The following is a 22,384-nucleotide window of genomic DNA, read 5'->3' on the forward strand; positions in this document are numbered from 1 at the left end:
TCATAAAAAATGATTCTTGAAGCAAGAAAAAGCAGCAAAGAACAAAGCTTGCAGAAAAAAAAAAAGAAAAAAATAGGCGAAAAAAATAGAAAGAAAAAGAAAAAGCAAGCAGAAAAAGCCAAAAGCTCTTAAAACCAAGAGGCAAGAGCAAAAAGCCAATAACCCTTAAAACCAAAAGGCAAGGGCAAATAAAAAGGATCCCAAGGCTTTGAGCATCAGTGGATAGGAGGGCCTAAAGGAATAAAATCCTAGTCTAAGCGGCTAAACCAAGCTGTCCCTAACCATGTGCTTGTGGCGTGAAGGTGTCAAGTGAAAACTTGAGATTGAGCGGTTAAAGTCAAGGTCCAAAGCAAAAAAAAAAGAGTGTGCTTAAGAACCCTGGACACCTCTAATTGGAGACTTTAGCAAAGCTGAGTCACAATCTGAAAAGGTTCACCTAATTAAGGTGTGGAGCTCTGCTGTTCCTCAAAGATTAATGCAAAGTACTACTGTTTTTTATTCAATTCAACTTGTTCCGCTTCTAAGATATTCATTCGCACTTCAACCTGAATGTGATGAACGTGACAATCATCATCATTCCCTATGAACGCGTGCCTGACAACCACTTCCGTTCTACCTCAGATTGAATGAGTATCTCTTGGATCTGTTAATTAGAATCTTTGTGGTGTAAGCTAGATTGATAGCGGCATTCATGAGAGTCCAGAAAGTCTAAACCTTGTCTGTGATATTCCGAGTAGGACTCTGGGATTGAATGACTGTGACGAGCTTCATACTCACGAGTACTGGGCGTAGTGACAGACACAAAAGGTGGGTGAATCCTATTCCAGTATGATCGAGAACCTCAGATGATTAGCCATGCTGTGACAGAGCATTTGGACCATTTTCACAAGAGGATAGGATGCAGCCATTGGCAAGGGTGACGCCTCCAGACGATTAGCCATGCAGTGACAGTGCATCGGACTATTTTTCAGAGAGGATCAAAAGTAGCCATTGACAACAGTGATGTCCTTACATAAAGCCAGCCATAGAAAGGAGTAAGACTGATTGGATGAAGACAGCAGGAAAGCAGAGGTTTAGAGGGACGAAAGCATCTCCATGCATTCATCTGAAATTCTCACCAAGGATTTACATAAGTATTTCTATCCCTATTTTATTATTTATTTTCGAAAACTCCATAACCATTCTATATCCGCCTGACTGAGATTTACAAGATGACCATAGCTTGCTTCATACCAACAATCTCCGTGGGATCGACCCTTACTCGCGTAAGGTTTATTACTTGGACGACCTAGTGCACTTGCTGGTTAGTTGTGCGAAGTTGTGATAAAAAGTTGAGATTACAATTGAGCGTACCATGTTGATGGTGACATTGATGATCACAATTTCGTGCACCATCCACCTTAGTGAGGGTGGCGTCTTCCTCTTCTTGAAGAACCAATGGTGCTCTTGAGCTCCTCTACGTCTCTTCCTTGTCTTTGTTGCTCCTTCCTCATAGCTCTTTGATCTTCTCTAATCTCATGGAGGATGATGGAGTGCTCTTGGTGCTCCACCCTTAGTTGTCCCATGTTGGAACTTAATTCTCCTAGAGAAGTGTTGATTTGCTCCCAATAGTTTTATGGCAGGAAGTGCATCCCTTGAGGCATCTCAGGGATTTCATGGTGAGGAATTTCCTCATGCTCTTGTTGAGGTCCATGATATCTTGTTTGATCCATCCTTTTCTTAGTGATGGGCTTGTCCTCTTCAATGAGCATGTCTCCCTCTATGTCAATTCCAGCCGAATTGCAGAGGTGGCAAATGAGGTGAGGAAAGGCTAACCTTGCCAAAGTGGAGGACTTGTCAGCCACCTTGTAGAGTTCTTGAGGTCTAATCTCATGAACCTCCACTTCCTCCCCAATCATGATACTATGGATCATGATGGCCCGGTCTACAATAACTTCAGATCGGTTGCTAGTAGGAATGATTGAGCATTGAATGAACACCAACCATCCTCTAGCTACAGGCTTAAGGTCCAGTCTTCTCAATTGAACCGGCTTGCCTCTTGAGTCAACCTTCCATTGAGCTCCTTCTACACATATGTCCATGAAGACTTGGTCCAACCTTTGATCAAAGTTGACTCTTCTAGTGTAGGAGCGTACGTATTCTTCCATCATTGGCAAGTTGAACGCCAGCCTTACATTTTCCAGACTGAAATCTAAGTATTTCCCCCGAACCATGGTAAGCCAATGCTTTGGATTCGGGTTCACACTTTGATCATGGTTCCTAGTGATCCATGTGTTTGGATAGAACTCTTGAACCATTAGGATCCCGACTTGTTGAATGGGTTAGTGAGAACTTCCCAACCTCTTCTTTGGATCTCAAGTCGGATCTCCGGATACTCATTCTTTTTGAGCTTGAAAGGAACCTCATGGATCACTTTCTTCTTGGCCACAACTTCATAGAAGTGGTCTTGATGGACCTTTAAGATGAATCTCTCCATCTCCCATGACTCAAAGGTAGAAGCAATTGCCTTTCCTTTCCTCTTTCTTGAGGTTTCTCTTGTCTTAGGTGCCATTAATGGTTATGGAAAAACAAAAAGCAATACTTTTTACCACACCAAACTTAAAATATTTGCTCGTCTCCGAGCAAAAGAAGAGGGAAAGAAGGAAAAGAAGAAGAAGAATAGAGGAGAGGGATAGAGGTGTGTATTCGGCCAAGGGTAAGAAGAAAGAGTTGTGTTGTGTGAAAATGAAGAAGGAATGAGGGGTTTATATAGGAGTGGAGGGAGGTTTAGGGTTCGGCCATTAGGGTTGGGTTTGGGAGGAAAAAGAGTTTGAATTTTGGAGGTAGGTGGGGTTTATGGGGAAGAGTAGATGGATGTGAGTGGTGAAGATATGATGGGAAAGAGTGAGTGAGGTGATTGGTGAAGGGTATTTGGAGAAGAGAGTTATGAAAAGGTGTGAAGAGGAGAGAAGAAGTGGTGGGGATCCTGTGGGATCCACAGATCCAGTGGGGCCAAGGACTTAACATCCCTACTCCAATTAGGCGTGTAAAACGCTTTTGCTGTGCAATCCTGGCGTTTAATGCCAGACTGCTGCTTGTTTCTGGCGTTAAACGCCCAAATGTAGCCTGTTTCTAGCATTTAAAGCCAGGTAGATGCTTGTTTCTGGCGTTAAACGCCAGCTTGGTGCTTGTTTCTGGCGTTAAACGCCAGACAGATGCTTGTTTCTGGCGTTTAAATGCCAGAATGCTCCTCCTCTAGGGTTTGCTGTTTTTAATGCTGTTTTTCATTCTGTTTTTGATTTTTCAGTAGTTTTTGTGACTCCTAATGAGCGGATAATTTATACGCTTTTTAGCATTGTTTCTAGGTAGTTTTTAATATGTTTTAGTCACTTTTTATTATATTTTTATTAGTTTTTAAATAAAAATCACATTTTTGGACTTTATTATGAGTTTGTGTATTTTTCTGTGATTTCAGGTAATTTCTGGCTGAAATTGAGGGAGCTGAGCAAAAATCTGATTCAGGCTGAAAAAGGACTGCAGATGCTGTTGGATTCTGACCTCCCTGCACTCAAAGTGGATTTTTTGGATCTACAGGAGTCCAAATGGCGCGCTCTTAATTGCGTTGGAAAGTAGACATCCAGGGCTTTCCAGCAATAGATAATAGTCCATACTTTGCTCAGGGATAAATGACGTAAACTGGCGTTCAACGTCAGTTCCATGTTGCATTCTGGCGTTAAACACCAGAAACAAGTTACAAGTTGGACTTAAACGCCAGAAACAGGTTACAACCTGGCGTTTAACTCTGGAAACAGCCTAGGCACGTGTAAAGCTCAAGTCTCAGCTCCAGCACACACCAAGTGGGCCCCAGAAGTGGATTTCTGCACTATCTATCTTAGTTTACTCATTTTTTGTAAACCTAGGTTACTAGTTTAGTATTTAAACAACTTTTAGAGATTTATTTTGTACCTCATGATAATTTAGATCTGAACTTTGTACTCTTTGACGGCATGAGTCTCTAAACTCCATTGTTGGGGGTGAGGAGCTCTGCTATGTCTCGATGAATTAATGCAATTATTTCTGTTTTCTATTCAAACACGCTTGTTTCTATTTAAGATGTTCATTCGCACTTCAATATAATGAATGTGATGATCCGTGACACTCATAACCATTCTCAATCTATGAACGCGTGCCTGACAACCACTCCCGTTCTACCTTCGATTGAATGAGTATCTCTTGGATTCCTTAATCAGAATCTTCGTGGTATAAGCTAGAATCCATTGGTAGCATTCTTGAGAATCCGGAAAGTCTAAACCTTGTCTGTGGTATTCCGAGTAGGATTCAGGGATTGAATGACTGTGACAAGCTTCAAACTCACAAGGGTTGGGCGTAGTGACAGAGCAAAAGGATCAATGGATCCTATTCCAGCATGAGTGAGAACCGACAGATGATTAGTCGTGCGGTGACAGCGCACCTGGACCATTTTCACTGAGAGGACGGATGGTAGCCATTGACAACAGTGATCCACCAACACACAGCTTGCCATAGGAGGAACCTTGCATGAGTGAAGAAGAAGACAGGGGGAAAGTAGAGATTCAAAAGACAAAGCATCTCCAAAACTCCAACATATTCTCCATTACTGCATAACAAGTAATTATTTCATGCTCCTTTATTTTTCACAATTAAAACTGATAATCATAATTAATCTCCTAACTAAGATTTACAAGATAACCATAGATTGCTTCAAGCCAACGATATCCGTGGGATCGACCCTTACTCACGTAAGGTATTACTTGGACGACCCAGTGCACTTGCTGGTTAGTTGTGCGGAAGTGTGAAAAGTGTGAATCACAATTTCGTGCACCAAGTTTTTGGCGCCGTTGCCGGAGATTGTTCGAGTTTGGACAACTGACGGTTTATTTTATTGCTTAGATTAGGAAAATTTTTTCTTTTTGGTCTAGAGTCTTATATTATTGTTTTTGGTTGAAATTTTCTTTTTAATCCTTATTTTCTCTTTTTAAATTTTTCAAAAAAATTTTATAAACTAATAATTGAGTTTTTCTGATTGAGTTTAGTTTCTTATTTTAAGTTTGGTGTCAATTGCATGTTTTTATTTTCTTTTAAATTTTCGAATTTGTGTTCATTGTTCTTTCTTAATCTTCAAGTTGTTCTTGCTATTTTTCTTGTTTGATCTTTAGTTTTTCCTATTTTATGTATTTTCTTGTTTTTCTTGTGCTTTTTCAAAATATCATTTTTCAAAAAAAAAAATTATTATTAAATACCTTATTAAAACACGTTAAATTTATAGCTCCATTTGCTAGAGTGTTATGCTTATGTTCTTGGTAATTGGCTATCTTCTTTTTAAAACATTTTCAAAAATAATTTTTCTTTGAATAAATCTTGCACCAAACTTTAAGTTTGGTGTTCTCCTGTTAACTTTTCTTTAGTTTTCGAAAATTTTATTTTGGTTTTCTAAAAATTTTAAGTTTGGTGTTCTATCTTCATGTTCTTGTTGTTCTTGTGAGTCTTCAAAGTATTCTTGAGTCTTCCTTGTGTTTTGATCTTATAATTTTTAAGTTTGGTGTTCCTTGGTGTTTTCCCTCCAAAATTTTCGAAAATAAGGAGCATTAGATCTAAAAATTTTAAGTTGTGTGTCTTTTGTGTCTTTTTCTCTTTCATCATAAAATTCAAAAATAAAAAAAATATCTTTTCTAACTATTTTAAGCAAATATTTCAAAATTTTTCATAAAAATTCAGATTTCAATTTCAAAATTTTATCTTATCATATCTTATTTGTCAAGTCTTAAAAAAAAATCATGTCTTTTTTTTTAAATCTTATCTTATCCTATTTCAAATTTCAAATTTCAACTTCTAAAATTCAAATTTCAAATTTCAACTTCTAAAATTCAAATTTCAAATTTCAAAATTCAAATTTCAAAATTTTTAATTTAAATTTCTTATCTTCTCTTACCTAACTTATCTTATCTTTTCTAATCTCAAATCTTAAAATCAAACCTTTTTCATATCTTTTCTTTTTTTATTTTATTTTATTTTATTACAAGTATCTTTAAATTTAAGATATATCTTTTTCAAAACTTCATAACCAATTTCTCTCTCTTCAGTTTTTCAAAAATCCTCACCCACATCTTTTTCTAATCTTTTTAATTAATTAATTTAGTTTTCAATTTTCTTTTATTTATTTTTCTTCAAATTTTCGAAATTATAGTTAATTTTTCATTTATTTTCTTTTATTTTAATTTCGGTTTTCAAAAAAAAAAAATTATTTGCAATCCGCATCATCTCCCTTTCTCCATTATGGACCTAAGTGGAAATGAACAGTCCAGAAGGACTCTGGGGTCATATGCTAACCCCACTACTGCTTCATATGGGAGTAGTATCTGTATACCCTCCATCGGAGTCAGTAGTTTTGAGTTGAATCCTCAGCTCATTATCATGGTGCAGCAAAGTTGCCAGTATTCCGGTCTTTCACAGGAAGAACCTACAGAGTTTCTGGCACAGTTTTTACAAATTGCTAACACAGTACATGATAAGGAAGTATATCAGGATGTCTACAGATTATTACTGTTTCCATTTGCTGTAAAAGACCAAGCTAAGAGGTGGTTAAATAACCAACCTAAGGCTAGCATAAGGACATGGAAACAGCTGTCAGAAAAATTCCTGAATCAATATTTCCCTCCAAAACGGATGACACAGCTAAGGCTGAACATCCAAGGCTTTAAATAAGGAGATAATGAATCTCTTTATGATGCCTGGGAGAGATACAGAGAGATGCTAAGAAAATGCCCCTCTGAAATGTTTTCAGAGTGAGTGCAGTTAGACATCTTCTATTATGGGCTTACAGAGAAAGCTCAGATGTCTTTGGACCACTCAGCTGGTGGATCTATACACATGAAAAAGACAATTGAAGAAGCTCAAGAGCTCATTGATACAGTTGCTAGAAATCAGCATCTGTACCTAAGTAGTGAGTCTTCCATGAAAGAAAAGGCTAAAACAGTAACTGCTGAACTCAGTCCTGCAGAACAAGTTACTGAATTTAATTAGCAATTAGATTTTCTAACAAAACAGCTAGCCGAATTCAAGGAGATACTACAAGACACAAGAATCGGTAATATGAATATGGAAGTACAGTTGAAGCAAACAAAACAGCAGTTATCAAAACAAATAATAGAAGAGTGCCAAGCAGTTCAATTAAGAAGTGGGAAAACATTAAATACCTCACTTCAGAGCAGAAGAAAGCCAAGAAAAGAACAACTGACAGAGGATGAGCAAAATACTATCCAAAATCCCTCTGAGGACAGTAAGAGCCCAGAGAGGAATAACTCTGGCGTTCAAACGCCAGAAAAGGGTGCAAAGTTGGCGTTAAACGCCCAACCCACGCATAGTTCTGGCGTTCAAATGCCAAGAACAGGTAGGAAGTTGGCGTCCAACGCCAATCAAGCTTCCAACCCTGGCATTCAAATGCCAGTGAGGGATCAGACACACACAAGTGCTGATAACAACCCCTCTAAAAAGGCTTTCCCAACCACTTCTGTAGGAAATAAACCTGTAGTAACCAAGGTTAAGGAGTACAAAGCCAAGATACCTTATCCTCAAAAACTCCTCCAAGAGGAGCAGGATAAGCAATTTGCTCGCTTTGCAGACTATCTCAGGACTCTTGAAATAAAGATTTCATTTGTAGAGGCACTTGAGCAAATACCTTCTTATGCCAAGTTCATGAAAGATATCTTGAGTCATAAGAAGGATTGGAGAGAAACTGAAAGAGTTCTCCTCACTAAAGAATGCAGTGCAGTCATTCTAACAAGCTTTCCAGAAAAGCTTAAAGATCCCGGGAGCTTTATGATACCATTTATATTAGAGGGTAATTACACCAAGACAGCTTTATGTGATCTTGGGGCAAGCATCAACCTAATCCCTGCATCCACTATCAGAAAGCTTGGCTTGACTGAAGATGTCAAACCAACCCGGATCTATCTTCAACTTGCTGATGGCTCTATTAAATACCCATCAGGCATAATTGAGGACATGATTGTTAAGGTTGGGCCATTTACCTTCCCTACTGACTTTGTAGTGCTGGAAATGGAGGAGCACAAGAGTGCAACTCTCATTCTAGGAAGACCATTCCTAGCAACTGGACGAACCCTCATTGACGTCCAAAAAGGGGAGATAACCCTGAGAGTCAATGAGGATGAGTTTAAGTTGAATGTTGTCAAAGCTATGCAACATCCAGACACATCAGACGACTGCCTGAGCGTTGATATTATTGACTCCCCGGTGGAAGAGGTCAATATGACTGAGAGTCTTGAATCAGAGCTAGAGGACATTTTTAAAGATGTTCAGCCTGATCTGGAGGAACGAGAGGAAATAAAAGAATCTCTGAAAAACTCCTTAGGAAGAGGAGAAACCTCCTAAAGCCGAGCTCAAACCACTACCACCATCCCTAAAATATGCATTTCTGGGAGAAGATGACACTTTTCCTGTAATCATAAGCTCTGCTTTAGAGCCACAGGAAGAGAAAGCACTAATTCAGGTGCTAAGGACACACAAGACAGCTCTTGGGTGGTCCATAAGTGATCTTAAGGGCATTAGCCCAGCTAGATGCATGCACAAGATCCTATTGGAGGATGATGCTAAGCTAGTGATTCAACCACAGAGGCAGCTAAATCCTGCCATGAAGGAGGTGGTGCAGAAAGAGGTCACTAAGTTACTAGAGGCTGGGATTATTTATCCTATTTCTGATAGCCCCTGGGTGAGTCCTGTCCATGTTGTCCCTAAAAAGGGAGGTATGACAGTGGTTCATAATGAAAAAAATGAACTGGTTCCTACAAGAACAATTACAGGGTGGCGTATGTATATTGACTACAGAAGGCTCAATACAGCCACCAGAAAGGATTACTTCCCTTTACCATTCATAGACCAGATGCTAGAAAGACTAGAAGGTTATGAATACTACTACTTTTTGGATGGCTATTCAGGTTACAACCAAATTACAGTAGATCCTCAGGACCAAGAGAAAACAACATTCATATGTCCATCTGGAGTATTTGCATACAGAAGAATGCATTTTGGTCTGTGCAATGCACCTGCAACCTTTTAGAAGTGCATGCTCTCTATCTTCTATGATATGGTAGAGAAATTTCTGGAAGTCTTCATAGATGACTTCTCAGTATTTGGAGACTCATTTGGCTCCTGTCTTAACCATCTAGCACTTGTTCTGAAAAGATGCCAAGAGACTAACCTGGTTCTAAATTAGGAAAAATGTCACTTTATGGTGACTGAAGGAATTGTCCTTGGGCATAAAATTTCGAACAAGGAAATAGAGGTGGATCAAGCTAAGGTAGAGGTAATTGAAAAATTACCACCACCCACCAATGTTAAGGCAATCAGAAGCATTCTGGGGCATGCAGAATTCTATAGGAGGTTTATAAAGGATTTTTCAAAAATCACAAAACCTCTGAGCAATCTGCTAGCTACTGACATGCCATTTGTGTTTGACACAGAGTGTCTTCAGGCGTTTGAAACCCTGAAAGCTAAGCTGGTCACAGCACCAGTTATTTCTGCACCAGATTTGACATTACCTTTGGAACTAATGTGTGATGCCAGTGACCATGCCATTGGTACAGTATTGGGACAGAGGCATAACAAGCTTCTGCATGTCATTTATTATGCTAGCCGTGTTTTAAATGATGCCCAGAAAAAGAGCTGCTTGCAGTGGTTTATGCCATTGACAAGTTTCGATCATACTTAGTAGGATCAAAAGTGATTGTGTACACTGACCATGCTGCTCTTAAATATCTACTCACAAAGCAGGATTCAAAGCCCAGGCTCATAAGATGGGTGTTGCTTCTGCAAGAGTTTGATATAGAAATAAGAGACAGAAAAGGGACAGAGAATCAAGTAGCTGATCACCTGTCCCGGATAGAACCAGTAGCAGGAGTATCCCTCCCTTCTACTGAGATCTCTGAAACCTTTCTGGATGAGCAATTGTTTGCTATTCAGGAAGCTCTGTGGTTTGCAGACATTGCAAACTATAAGACATAAGGTTCTCCTTCTGTAACCATGGAGAGGAAGCATGAAAAGCTTCTCTCAATACAGAGTCAAACAAAACCCCCACATTCAAACTCTAAGTTTGGTGTTGGAAGGCCATAACCAAACTCTAAGTTTGGTGTTGGGAGGTTCCAACCTTGCTCTGATAATCTGTGAGGCTCCATGAGAGCTCACTGTCAAGCTATTGACATTAAAGAAGCGTTTGTTGGGAGGCAATCCAATGTTATTTAATCATATCTATTTTATTTTCTTTTTGTTATTTCGTGATTTATTAGGTTGATGATAATGTGAAGTCACAAAAACTACTGAAAAATCAAAAATAGAATGAAAAACAGCATTGAAAACAGCACACCCTCGAGGAGAGCAGTCTGGCATTTAAACGCCAGAAACAAGCATCTGCCTAGCGTTAAACGCCAGAAATAGGCTACATTTGGGCGTTTAACGCCAGAAACAAGCAGCAGTCTGGCGTTAAATGCCAGGATTGCACAGCAAGGGTGTTTTACACGCCTAATTGGAGCAGGGATGTTAAGTTCTTAACCCCACTTGATCTGTGGATCCGACAGGATCCTCTATAGGATCTGTGGACCCCATAGGATCCCCACCTACCTCACCATTCCAATTCAAACCATTCCCCTCCCATACCCACCCATTCACGCACTTCCTTCTCCTCCACTTCTCCTTCTACTCCCTTCTATCTTCTTTTGCTTGAGGACGAGCAAACCTTTTAAGTTTGGTATGGAAAAAAGCGTTGCTTTTTATTTTTCCTTAACCATTTATGGCACCTAAGGGCGGAGAAAACCCTAGAAAGAGGAAAAGGAAGGCAGTTGCTTCCACCCCGGAGTCACGAGAGATGGAGAGGTTCATCTCAAGGGTCCATAGTTCAGTGGTAGAGCATTTGACTGCAGATCAAAGAGCTATGAGAGAGGTGCAACAAAGACAAGGAAGAGACATAGAGGAGCTCAAGAGCACCATTGGTTCTTCAAGAAGAGGAAGACGCCACCCTCACTAAGGTGGACCCGTTCCTTAATCTCCTTGTTCTTATTTCTCTGTTTTTTGTTTACTGTGCTTTTTGTTTATTTATGTTTGGGTCTTATTACATGATCACTAGTATCTAAGTGTCTATGTCATAAAGATATGAATGTCCTATGAATCCATCACCTTTCTTAAATGAAAAATGTTTTCTGAAAAAGAAAAAGAAATACATGAATCTCGAATTTTAAAATAGTTTAATTATTTTGATGTGGTGGCAATACTTTTTGTTCTCTGAATGAATGCTTGAACAGTGCATATGTCTTTTGAATTTGTTGTTTATGAATGTTAAAATTGTTGGCTCTTGAAAGAATGATGAAAAAGGAGAAATGTTATTTGATAATATGAAAAATCATAAAAATGATTCTTGAAGCAAGAAAAAGCAGTGAAGAACAAAGCTTGCAAAAAAAATGCGAAAAAAAAAAAGAGATCAAGAAAAAGAAAAAGCAAGCAGAAAAAGCCAAAAGCTCTTTAAACCAAAAGGCAAGAGCAAAAAGCCAATAGCCCTTAAAACCAAAATGCAAGGGTAATAAAAAGGATCCAAGGCTTTGAGCATCAGTGGATAGGATGGCCTAAAGGAATAAAATCCTAGCCTAAGCGGCTAAACCAAGCTGTCCCTAACCATGTGCTTGTGGCGTAAAGGTGTCAAGTGAAAACTTGAGACTGAGCGGTTAAAGTCGAGGTCCAAAGCAAAAATAGAGTGTGCTTAAGAACCCTGGACACCTCTAATTGGGGACTCTAGCAAAGCTGAGTCACAATCTGAAAAGGTTCACCCAGTTATGTGTCTGTGGCATGTATGTATCCGGTGGTAATATTGGAAAACATAGTGCTTAGGGCCACGGCCAAGACTCATAAAGTAGCTGTATTCAAGAATCAACATACTAAACTAGGAGAATCAATAACACTATCTGAATTCTGAGTTCCTATCGACGCCAATCATTCTGAACTTCAAAGGATAAAATGAGATGCCAAAACTGTTCAGAAGCAAAAAGCTAATAGCCCAGCTCATCTAGTTAAGACTGATCTTCATAGATGTTTTTGGAATTCATTGTATATTCTCTTCTTTTTATCCTACTTTGTTTTTAGTTACTTGGGGACAAGCAACAATTTAAGTTTGGTGTTGTGACGAGCGGATAATTTATACGCTTTTTGGCATTGTTTCTAGGTAGTTTTTAATATGTTTTAGTCACTTTTTATTATATTTTTATTAGTTTTTAAATAAAAATCACATTTCTAGACTTTACTATGAGTTTGTGTATTTTTCTATGATTTCAGTTAATTTCTGGCTGAAATTGAGGGAGCTGAACAGATAAACAGGAATGGAGCACTTATCAGGCCTAGAATCCTCTAACCACATCCTAACTACATAATAGCATATATCTCTATCTAACCTAACATAAAAAATTTAAATAATAATCTAGTCTAACACTAACTAACAAAATCAATTAAACAGGAAAGAAACAGAGAACAAAATAGGGGTCAAGGGTATGGAACCTGGAAAGCAGAGGCAGAGAGTGAAAGAATTTGAAAAGGGGAAAGAAGAAGTAGCAGAATGGTGGCGCTGCTCAGGAATGGTGGCGGCGCCGTGGAGCTCGTGGTGGCTCCCAGGTGGCGCCGGGACAGAGCCGGAGACAGAGCAAGGGGGTGAGAAAGAGAGGGTGAGGAAGGGAGGAAGAAGAGAGAGGGGGAAAGTGTCGCAACAGTGGTTGATGGTGGCAGAACGTGGTCGCTGGAGGTGAAGGGTGTTGGTTGCAGAGCTGGTTATGGTGGGACAGAAGAGGAAATGGAACGTTGGAGAAGAAAAAGAGTTGGGGAGCGACTGCGCTAGGGCTTTTGCGTTCTTGGGTAAGTGAATTTTTCGAATCCATGCGTGCGTGCACGGTGGGCGTTCGCATGGGTGGGAGAATAAGGAACTGGCGCAGAAGCGTCATATGCGCTGTCGCGTAGATGGGCTGTGTAGGCATGGGCGCGGACGCGTACAGCGCGCGTCTGCGCGGGTCGAGCTGGACCAGAGGCACAAAAGTTGCCCAGAGTTGGCACAATTCTCGGGTCTTTGGCCTGGGTGATGCAAAACTGCATCGATGCGTATGCGCACTGTGCACTTGCGCTTGGATGAGTTGAGTGACAAGCGGGGCGCGGGGGAGCCAGGTGCGCTTACGCGTGGGTAGGAAAATGCAAAAGGATGCGGACGCGTTATGCACGCATCCACCTGAGTTGAGGCGCAGAGTTGGCCCAAAATTGGCACAACCATCTGGTCCTTGGCCCCGAAAGCTCAAATGCACAGCCGACGCGCGCGCGCACAGTGCGCTTGCGCGTGGCTCTTCTTCTTTTTTTTTAAGAGCACCAAGAAGAGCTCAAAATCCTCATAGCCTTCTCTAAGACTCAAAAACCAACTAAAATGCAAAACCAACCAATTTTTGAATTTTTGGAAATTTTCAATCAAATTGAGGAAACTTGCAATCCAAGCAAAAACTCAAATTCCAAGAATCATCCCTAATTAAGGCATGAAATTTATAAACACCTTAGCAAGAAAAGCAAAATATACTTAAAAGTAAAGAAACTAGAACCCAATTCATTCATTTATTATATCTACAAGAGAATGGAAAGAGTTTACCGGTGGGGTGTCTCCCACCAAGCACTTTTGGTTTAAGTCCTTAAGTTGGACATTTGGAAGGTTTCTTGTCAAGGTGGTTTATGCCGGTATTCATCCTTGAACCTCCAAGAGTGCTTGTCCTTTAATTGGTTGTCAGAAGTTCCAACCATTTTCACCAAGCTTTGGTGAGGTTCTCTCCAAGATATGAGCTCCCAAAATTGGTTTTCATGGTGTGATCCAAGATCCCATATCTTATCTTCGCACCCATCTTCTAGTTGACTGCCTTGATTCTGCCCGGGTGACAAGAAAGCTGAATTCTCGTGAAAGCACCAAACTACCCTCCTAGACCCATTTAATTGAGCATGACACCAATCCATGCTCTTCAATTTTGAGCTTCCAACCATAATGAGTCTAGATTTACAACGCCAACCACTAAACATCCTCCTCTTTTGCTTAATTCCACAAAGCGCCCTAAGTTGGTCATCCGTCTCAAGCAAACCATACTCAAGTGGGATAATAAAGCTAAGAGTTAGAAGTTTTACCCACTCAAATGAAAGATTGGATGATAACCTAGGTGGAAGAGTTTCCAATGATCTTGACAAGGCACGCTCCACTCCCGTCCATCCTTTTCTAGAGGTTCCCACCACTTGGCAAGGTTCTTCAAGCTTTACCTCTCGCCAAGCTTCCTCAAGTTCACCTTCTTCTCCACTAATTTCTTCAATCCCTTCCCTATTACTCTCATCATAGATAGGAGATTTAGTGAAGTCTACCTCGTCATCAATTCCAAGCATAGTGGGGAAGGACTCTTCAAGTCGAAAAGGGTCATATGTTGATGCAGAATAATCATATATAGGGGGCTTGTTGCTTGGGACACTTCTTCCGATTCTTCATTCACAATATGCCTTGGAGGTTGCACGTCCTCCTCAACATTGCTTTCTAATTCACTGGAAGAAGGCTTAACAAGATCATCAAGGGGATTGATCAATGTGGACAAAAAATCACTAATGACGAAATCCACTTCTTGATCAATTTCCTTCAACTCTCTATCCACTTCCTCAACATCACTCTCCTCTTTAACATCCCTTCCAAACTTCGTGGAGGAGGGCTCTTCAACTTGAGATTCCTTTATGTGCTCAACATATCATAAACATCCAACTACTACTTCCTTTTGTTCACTAATTTCTACCTCCTCCTCTTGTTGTACTTCTTGTTTTAACTCCTCCTCTTCACCATGGAGCTTCAAGTTCACTCCCTCACCAAGTTCCTTGGTTGCTTCTCCACATTCAACAATGGGAGCGCCTTGATCGCATAGGCTTAGGCAGGATGAGACCATATTACCAATGGCTTCTACCATGATAGCCATTTTTGCTCTTAACTCCGCAAATTTCTTTTCATCCTCCTCTTGTCGCCTTAAAACATGAGATTCAAGATCTCTCAATTCCAACATGGGGGCTTCATCGGAAGGTGATGGTGGAAGAGAAAGTTCATTGTTTGAGGGAAGGTTGTTGTAATTGGGAGGTGGTTCATATTGGTAAAATTCTTGAGGTGGTGTGTATGGACTTTGTGGTTTATGGGAGTATTGGTGTTGGAAAGGTGGTGGTTCTAGATGTGGTTCATATGGTGGTTGGTATGGTGGGTATGGATTGGGGTCATATGGAGGTAAATGGTGGTAGAAGGCTTGTGAGTAAGGTGGTTTAAAATTATGTTACGGAGGTGGTTCGTAGGCATATGGTGGTGGTTGTTGACAATCACAATAAGGGTCATCACATACATTAGATTGGTATACATTAGGATTAGGATTATACCCATAAGAATCCAGAGGTTGTTGTTGCCAAGAAGGTTGATTAATTCCTTGAGGCTCCTCCCATCTTTGATTGTTCCATCCTTGATGCACATCCTCATTGTAACTCCCATTTCCTACAACATAATTTGAACCACACTCATAACCAAAAGGATGAGAATTCATAGTGTTAAGAGAAAATAAAAACAAATACTAATAAGAAGCAAAAAGAGCAAAATTCTACAACTAGCAAAAACTAACAAACAAGCCAAAATTCAAGCTATTCACAATATATACAATAGCCAATAACATAGCACCATTGCTATCCCCGACAACAGCACCATTTTGATAGGTGTAGATTTTCTCGATGGTCTAGATTTTCTTCTTATAGGAAATAATTACTTCGTTGTAAGCATAGCTCTAAACCAACAAACAATTCTCACATAAAAAATTTTGGTTGTCACAAAGAACAAACCCCAAATAAGAATTAACCGGAGTATTTAGACTCCGGGTCGTCTCAAAAGGATTGCAATGAAGTAGTAAATTATTGGCTATGAGAATGCAAGGGGTTTTGGTTTATAAGAGGAGCAAGAAAAGTAAATCAAGCAAGTAATTAAAGGAAGCAAGATAAAGGACTCTTGGCTAAGACTTAGGTAATTGAGATCACTATCCTTGTCAACAATTCAAATATTGATAATTATGAGGAATCGAGCGCATTAGGTCTACTCACTAAAGCCTTAAGTACGTAATCTCTACTGCTAGGCTTGGAGTACGTCGAATGGCTTGATCAACATCAATCCATAAGTCCCAACCTAGCTACTAATTAACTTAGTAGTAGGATAGAGTGAATTGTTATCAAATTGATCCCCAAGGGTTCTAGAATTACCAATTCAATGACGCCCAAGGACTCAAGATTACTCAATCCTCTTTAGCCTAGGCCAAGGGTCAAGAGAACTACTTGGTGCACGAAATTGTGATTATACTTTTCACAACTCCGCACAACTAACCAGCAAGTGCACTGGGTCGTCGAAGTAATACCTTACGTCAGTAAGGGTCGATCCTACGGAGATTGTCGGCTTGAAGCAAGCTATGGTTATTTTGTAAATCTTAGTCAAGAGATTAATGATAAGAGTGATTATATTTATGAAAAATAAATAACATAAAATAAATAGTATTTGTGATTCAGTAATGAGAAACAGGCTGAGGTATCGGAGATGCTCTGTCATCTGAATCTCTGCTTTCCTACTGTCTTCTTCTCCAAACACGCATGGTTTTCTTCCATGGCAGGTGATAAACCCCAATTTTGTGGTTTATATTGTGTAGAATTTGGGGGTTTTTAACAATATTTCTCACACTTATTCACAAGAAATGCATGGTTTTGTGTTCTTTTCCTAATATTGCTCCATGATGAAAAATATGCTTCTTTTGCCTTAAAATTTCCATATTTTAATCCTCTTTTATTGTCATTCGATGCCGTGATGTATTTGTTGAGTGATTTCAGGAATTATAGGGTAGAATGGCCTAGAATAGAGAAACAAAGCATGCACAAGAGGAAGGAACATGAAGATTTGGATTTTGGGAAATTTATCATTGGCGCGCTCGCGCACGCATGGATGAGGATAGCTAGAAGTGGCGCGCAAGGATGGACGCATCCGCGCAGATCAAAGAATTCCCACTGTCACGCACGTGCACCTGGCGCGCACGCGTGGATCACAAGAGCAATCGGCGCATGCGCACGCATGGCGCGCATGCGCGGAAAGCTGCACGTGACCTCACTAAAGGAAATCGTGCCTGGCGATTTCTGAGGCTCATCAGGCCCAAATTCAAGTTGTTTCTGCATGGAAAATACCCAAGGATGCTAGGGGAAAAGAGGGGATCATTCATTTTACACTAAACACAATTTTTAGCTAGTTTTTGGTTCTTTGTTCTAAAGAGAGAAACCCTTGTTCCTCTCTAGATCTAGCTTTAATTTGATCTTCCCTTGTTGAATTCTGATTTGGATCTTGTTGATTACTAGTTTTAATTGTTTAAATTGAATTCCTTAGTATAATTTTGCTTAGATCTTGTTTTAGTTTTATGAATTCTTGTCAATTGTCATTTTATACCCATTTCATGAATGTTGTGAATCTTGATTTGTTGATGTTATATTTATGATTTCTATGATTAATTGTGTTGTTTGAGTGATTGTATGTGGATAATTGTTAGTGGGTACTTGTTAATTTCAATTTAATTACAATTTGAACATGTCTTTTATTAATGCTTACCATGTGTTCGATGAATTGTTTACCTTGATTATGGAGTAGTTCTCTTTACTCTTGGCCTAGGCTAAGGGAATTGGGAAAACTTGAGTCATTGGGTCTAATGGATTTGATGATTTGGGAGCCCTTAGTGGTCAATTTGATAGCCATTGACGCTAACCTTCTACTAAGTCAATTAGTAGTGAGGTTAGAACTTATGGGTTGATGTTTGATGAGCGGATAATTTATACGCTTTTTGGCATTGTTTTTACATAGTTTTTAGTATGATTTTTAGTTAGTTTTTAGTATATTTTTATTAGTTTTTAAATAAAAATCACATTTCTGGACTTTACTATGAGTTTGTGTATTTTTCTGTGATTTCAGGTAATTTCTGGCTGAAATTGAGGGACTTGAGCAAAAATTCAGAGGTTGAAGAAGGACTGCAGATGTTGTTGGATTCTGACCTCTCTGCACTCAAAGTGAATTTTCTTGAGCTACAAGAGTCCAAATGGCGCGATCTCAATTGCGTTGGAAAGTAGACATCCAGGGCTTTCCAGAAATATATAATAATCCATACTTTGCTCGAATTTAGATGACGCAAACTGGCGTTCAACGCCAGCTCTCTGCTCTATTCTGGAGTTAAACGCCAGAAACAGGTTGCAAAGCAGAGTTAAACGCCAGAAACAGGTTACAAACTGGCATTTAACTCCAAGGAAGACCTCTACATGTGAAAGCTTCAATGCTCAGCCCAAGCACACACCAAGTGGGCCCGGAAGTGGATTTCTGCATCATTTACTCATTTTTGTAAACCCTAGTAACTAGTTTAGTATAAATAGGACTTTTTACTATTGTATTTACATCTTCGGATCTATCTTTGCATTATCTTTTGATCCTTGGATCACGTTTTGGTGGCTGGCCATTCGGCCATGCCTGGACCTTATTCTTATGTATTTTCAACGGTAGAGTTTCTACACACCATAGATTAAGGTGTGGAGCTCTGCTGTTCCTCATGAAGTAATGCAAAGTACTACTGTTTTTCTATTCAATTCAAGCCTATTTTTTCTCTAAGATATTCATTCGCACACAAGAACATGATGAATGTGATGACTATGTGACGCTCATTATCATTCTCACTTATGAACGCGTGCTTGACAAACACTTCCGTTCTACATGCAAACAAGCTTGAATGTGTATCTCTTAGCATTCTGATCATGAGATCAGAGTCTTCGTGGTATAGGCTAGAACTATTGGTGGCCATTCTTGAGGTCCGAAAAGTCTAAACCTTGTCTGTGGTATTTCGAGTAGGATTCGGAAAGGGATGGCTGTGATGAGCTTCAAACTCGCGAGTGCTGGGCGTAGTGACAGACGCAAAAGGATTACTGAATCCTATTCCAGTATGATCGAGAACCGACAGATGAATAGCCGTGCGGTGACAGCACATCTTGGACCATTTTCATTGAGAGGATGGGAAGTAGCCATTGACAACGGTGATGCCCTACACAAAGCTTGCCATGGAAAGGAGTGGGAATGATTGGATGAAGACAGTAGGAAAGTAGAGGTTCAGGAGGAATGAAAGCATCTCTATACGCTTATCTGAAATTCTCACCAATGACTTACATAAGTATCTCTATCCCGTTTTACGTTTTATTTATCTTTTGATTATTAAAACTCTATAACCATTTGAATCCGCCTGATTGAGATTTACAAGGTGACCATAGCTTGCTTCAAGCCGACAATCTCCGTGGGATCGACCCTTACTCACGTAAGGTTTATTACTTGGACGACCCAGTGCACTTGCTGGTTAGTTGTGCGAAGTTGTGACAAAGTGTGTGAATTACGTTCCGAGCACCAAGTTTTTGGCGCTGTTGTTAAGGATCACAATTTTGTGCACCACGTTTTTGGCGCCGTTGCCGGGGATTGTTCGAGTTTGGACAACTGACGGTTCATCTTGTTGCTCAGATTAGGTAATTTTATTTTAATTTTAAGTTTTTGCTTTTATTCTTTTTATTTTCGAAAAATTTTCAAAATATATATATATATATATATATATATTCAAAAATAAATTATTCTATGGCTTCAGAATTTTTAAGAATGAATTCTAGAGTTTCAAGATTACATGTTGAAGCCTGCCTGGCTGTAAAGCCATGTCTAATTCTTTTGGACCGAGGCTTCCACTCATCAGCACAGAAGCAAGTTGAATGAAGTATCAGCTATTGTATGTCTGATTTGTATCTGCTAAAGCTTGGCTGGCCATTGACCATGTCTAGTATTTTGGACCGGAGCTTTCACTGAAAGCTTGGCTAGCTAGTAAGCCATGTCTAATTCCTGGACCGGAGCTTTAGACTAATATTGCATGACTCCTGGAATTCTCATTAGAAATTTTGAAGTCCTTATTTTTCTTTTTCTTTTTCCAATTAATTTTCGAAAAATCGAAAAAATTTAATAAAATCATAAAATCAAAAATAATTTGATGTTTCTTGTTTAAGTCTTGTGTCGGTTTTTAAGTTTGGTGTCAATTGCATGTTTATCTCTTGCATTTTTCGAAAATCCATGCATTGCATTCTTCATGATCTTCAAGTTGTTCTTGATGAATCTTCTTGTATGATCTTCATATTTTCTTGTTTGGTGTCTTTTCTTGTTTCTCATATGCATTTTTGAATTATTAATGTCTTAACATTGGAAATTTCTAAGTTTGGTGTCTTGCATGTTTTTCTTTTCTTAAAAAAAAAACCTTTTCAAAAATAAAGTTCTTGGTGTTCATCTTGACATTCAAAGTGTTCTTGGTGTTCATCTTGACATTCAAAGTGTTCTTGCATGCATTGTGTGTTTTGATTCATAATTTTTATGTTTTAAGTCTCTTTGTTATTTTTCTCTTTCATCATTAAAAATTCAAAAATGAAAAAAATATCTTTCCCTTATTCACTCATAAATTTTCAAAAATTTGAGTTCACTTTTTCAAAACTTTTTAAAATTTAGTTGTTTCTTATGAGTCAAATAAAATTTTCAATTTAAAAATTCTATCTTTTTCAAAAATCAAATCTTTTTTATTTTTCTTTTATGATTTTCGAAAATTTCAAATTGATTTTCAAAAATCTTTTTCTTATCTTGTTCATAATTTCAAAATCTTTACTAACAATTAATGTGATTGATTAAAAAATTTTTAAGTTTGTTACTGACCTATTAAGAAAGGTCCAATCTTTAAATTTTAAAATCATATCTTCAAGTTTCTTGTTAGTCAAGTAATCAACTTTGATTTCAAAAATTAAATCTTTTTAATTTCTTTTTCAAATCTTTTTCAAAATAAGTTTCAATCACATCTTTTTCAAAATCAATTTCAAAACCTTTTCTAACTTCTTATCTTTTCAAAAAAATTGATTTTCAAAACTTTTTCAATTAACTACTTGACTTTTTGTTTGATTTTAAAAGTTTACTATTTCAATCATATGTTTTTCAAAACTACCTAACTAATTCTCTTTCTAATTTTCGAAAATCACCTTCCTCTTTTTCAAAATTCCTTTTTAATTAACTAATTGTTTTGAATTTTAATTTAATTTAATTTTCAAATTTCAACTTTAAATTTAAATTAAAAACAAAAATATTTTTCTTTTCTTTTCAATTATTTTCGAAAATTCTTCCCTCTCTCATCTCCTTCTAATTATTTATTTATCTACTAACACCCCTCTTTCATTCAAGAATTCGAACCCACTCTTCCCCTCTGTGTTTAGATTCTTATCTTTTCTTTCTTCTATTCTTCTCTCCTTATACTTACATAAGGAATCTCTATACTGTGACATAGAGGATTCCATATTTTCTTTTGTATTCTCTTCTTTTTCATATGAGCAGGAACAAGGATAAGAACATTCTTATTGAAGCTGATCCTGAACCTGAAAGGACTCTGAAGAGGAAGCTAAAGGAAGCTAAAGCACAATTCTCTGAAGAAAATCTGACAGAAATTTTCGAAAAAGAAGGAGACATGGCCGAAAATAATAACAATGCAAAGAAGATGCTTGGTGACTTTACTGCACCAATTCCAATTTACATGGAAGAAGCATCTCAATCCCTGCCATTGGAGCAAACAATTTTGAGCTAAAGCCTCAATTAGTTTCTCTAATGCAGCAGAATTGCAAGTTTCATGAACTTCCATCAGAAGATCCTTTTCAGTTCTTAACTGAATTCTTGCAAATCTGTGATACTGTTAAGACCAATGGGGTTGATTCTGAGGTCTACAGGCTTATGCTTTTCCCGTTTGCTGTAAGAGACAGAGCTAGAATATGGTTGGACTCTCAACCTAAAGATAGCCTGAACTCTTGGGATAAGCTGGTCACAGCTTTCTTAGCCAAGTTCTTTCCTCCTCAAAAGCTTAGCAAGCTTAGAGTGGATGTTCAAACCTTCAAACAGAAAGAAGGTGAATCCCTCTATGAAGCTTGGGAGAGATACAAGCAACTGACCAAAAAGTGTCCTTCTGACGTGCTTTCAGAATGGACCATCCTGGATATATTCTATGATGGTCTGTCTGAAATATCAAAGATGTCATTGGATCATTCTGCAGGTGGATCCATTCACCTAAAGAAAACGTCTGCAGAAGCTCAGGAACTCATTGACATGGTTGCAAATAACCAGTTTATGTACACTTCTGAAAGGAATCCTGTGAGTAATGGGATGCCTCAGAGGAAGGGAGTTCTTGAAATTGATACTCTGAATGCC

General features: G+C 38.6%; 1 non-coding gene across 1 annotated transcript; it reads right to left on the reverse strand.

The window, feature by feature from the left end:
* Positions 1–22,045: 22,045 nt before the first annotated feature.
* On the reverse strand, positions 22,046–22,153 carry LOC148580117 (small nucleolar RNA R71). The gene has a single exon (XR_015895682.1). It is a non-coding gene; the product is annotated as a small nucleolar RNA R71 (small nucleolar RNA).
* Positions 22,154–22,384: the final 231 nt, after the last annotated feature.

This window comes from Arachis ipaensis, chromosome B10 (assembly GCF_059453495.1).
Source record: "Arachis ipaensis isolate K30076 ecotype BB chromosome B10, ASM5945349v1, whole genome shotgun sequence".
NCBI classification, from domain to species: domain Eukaryota; kingdom Viridiplantae; phylum Streptophyta; class Magnoliopsida; order Fabales; family Fabaceae; genus Arachis; species Arachis ipaensis.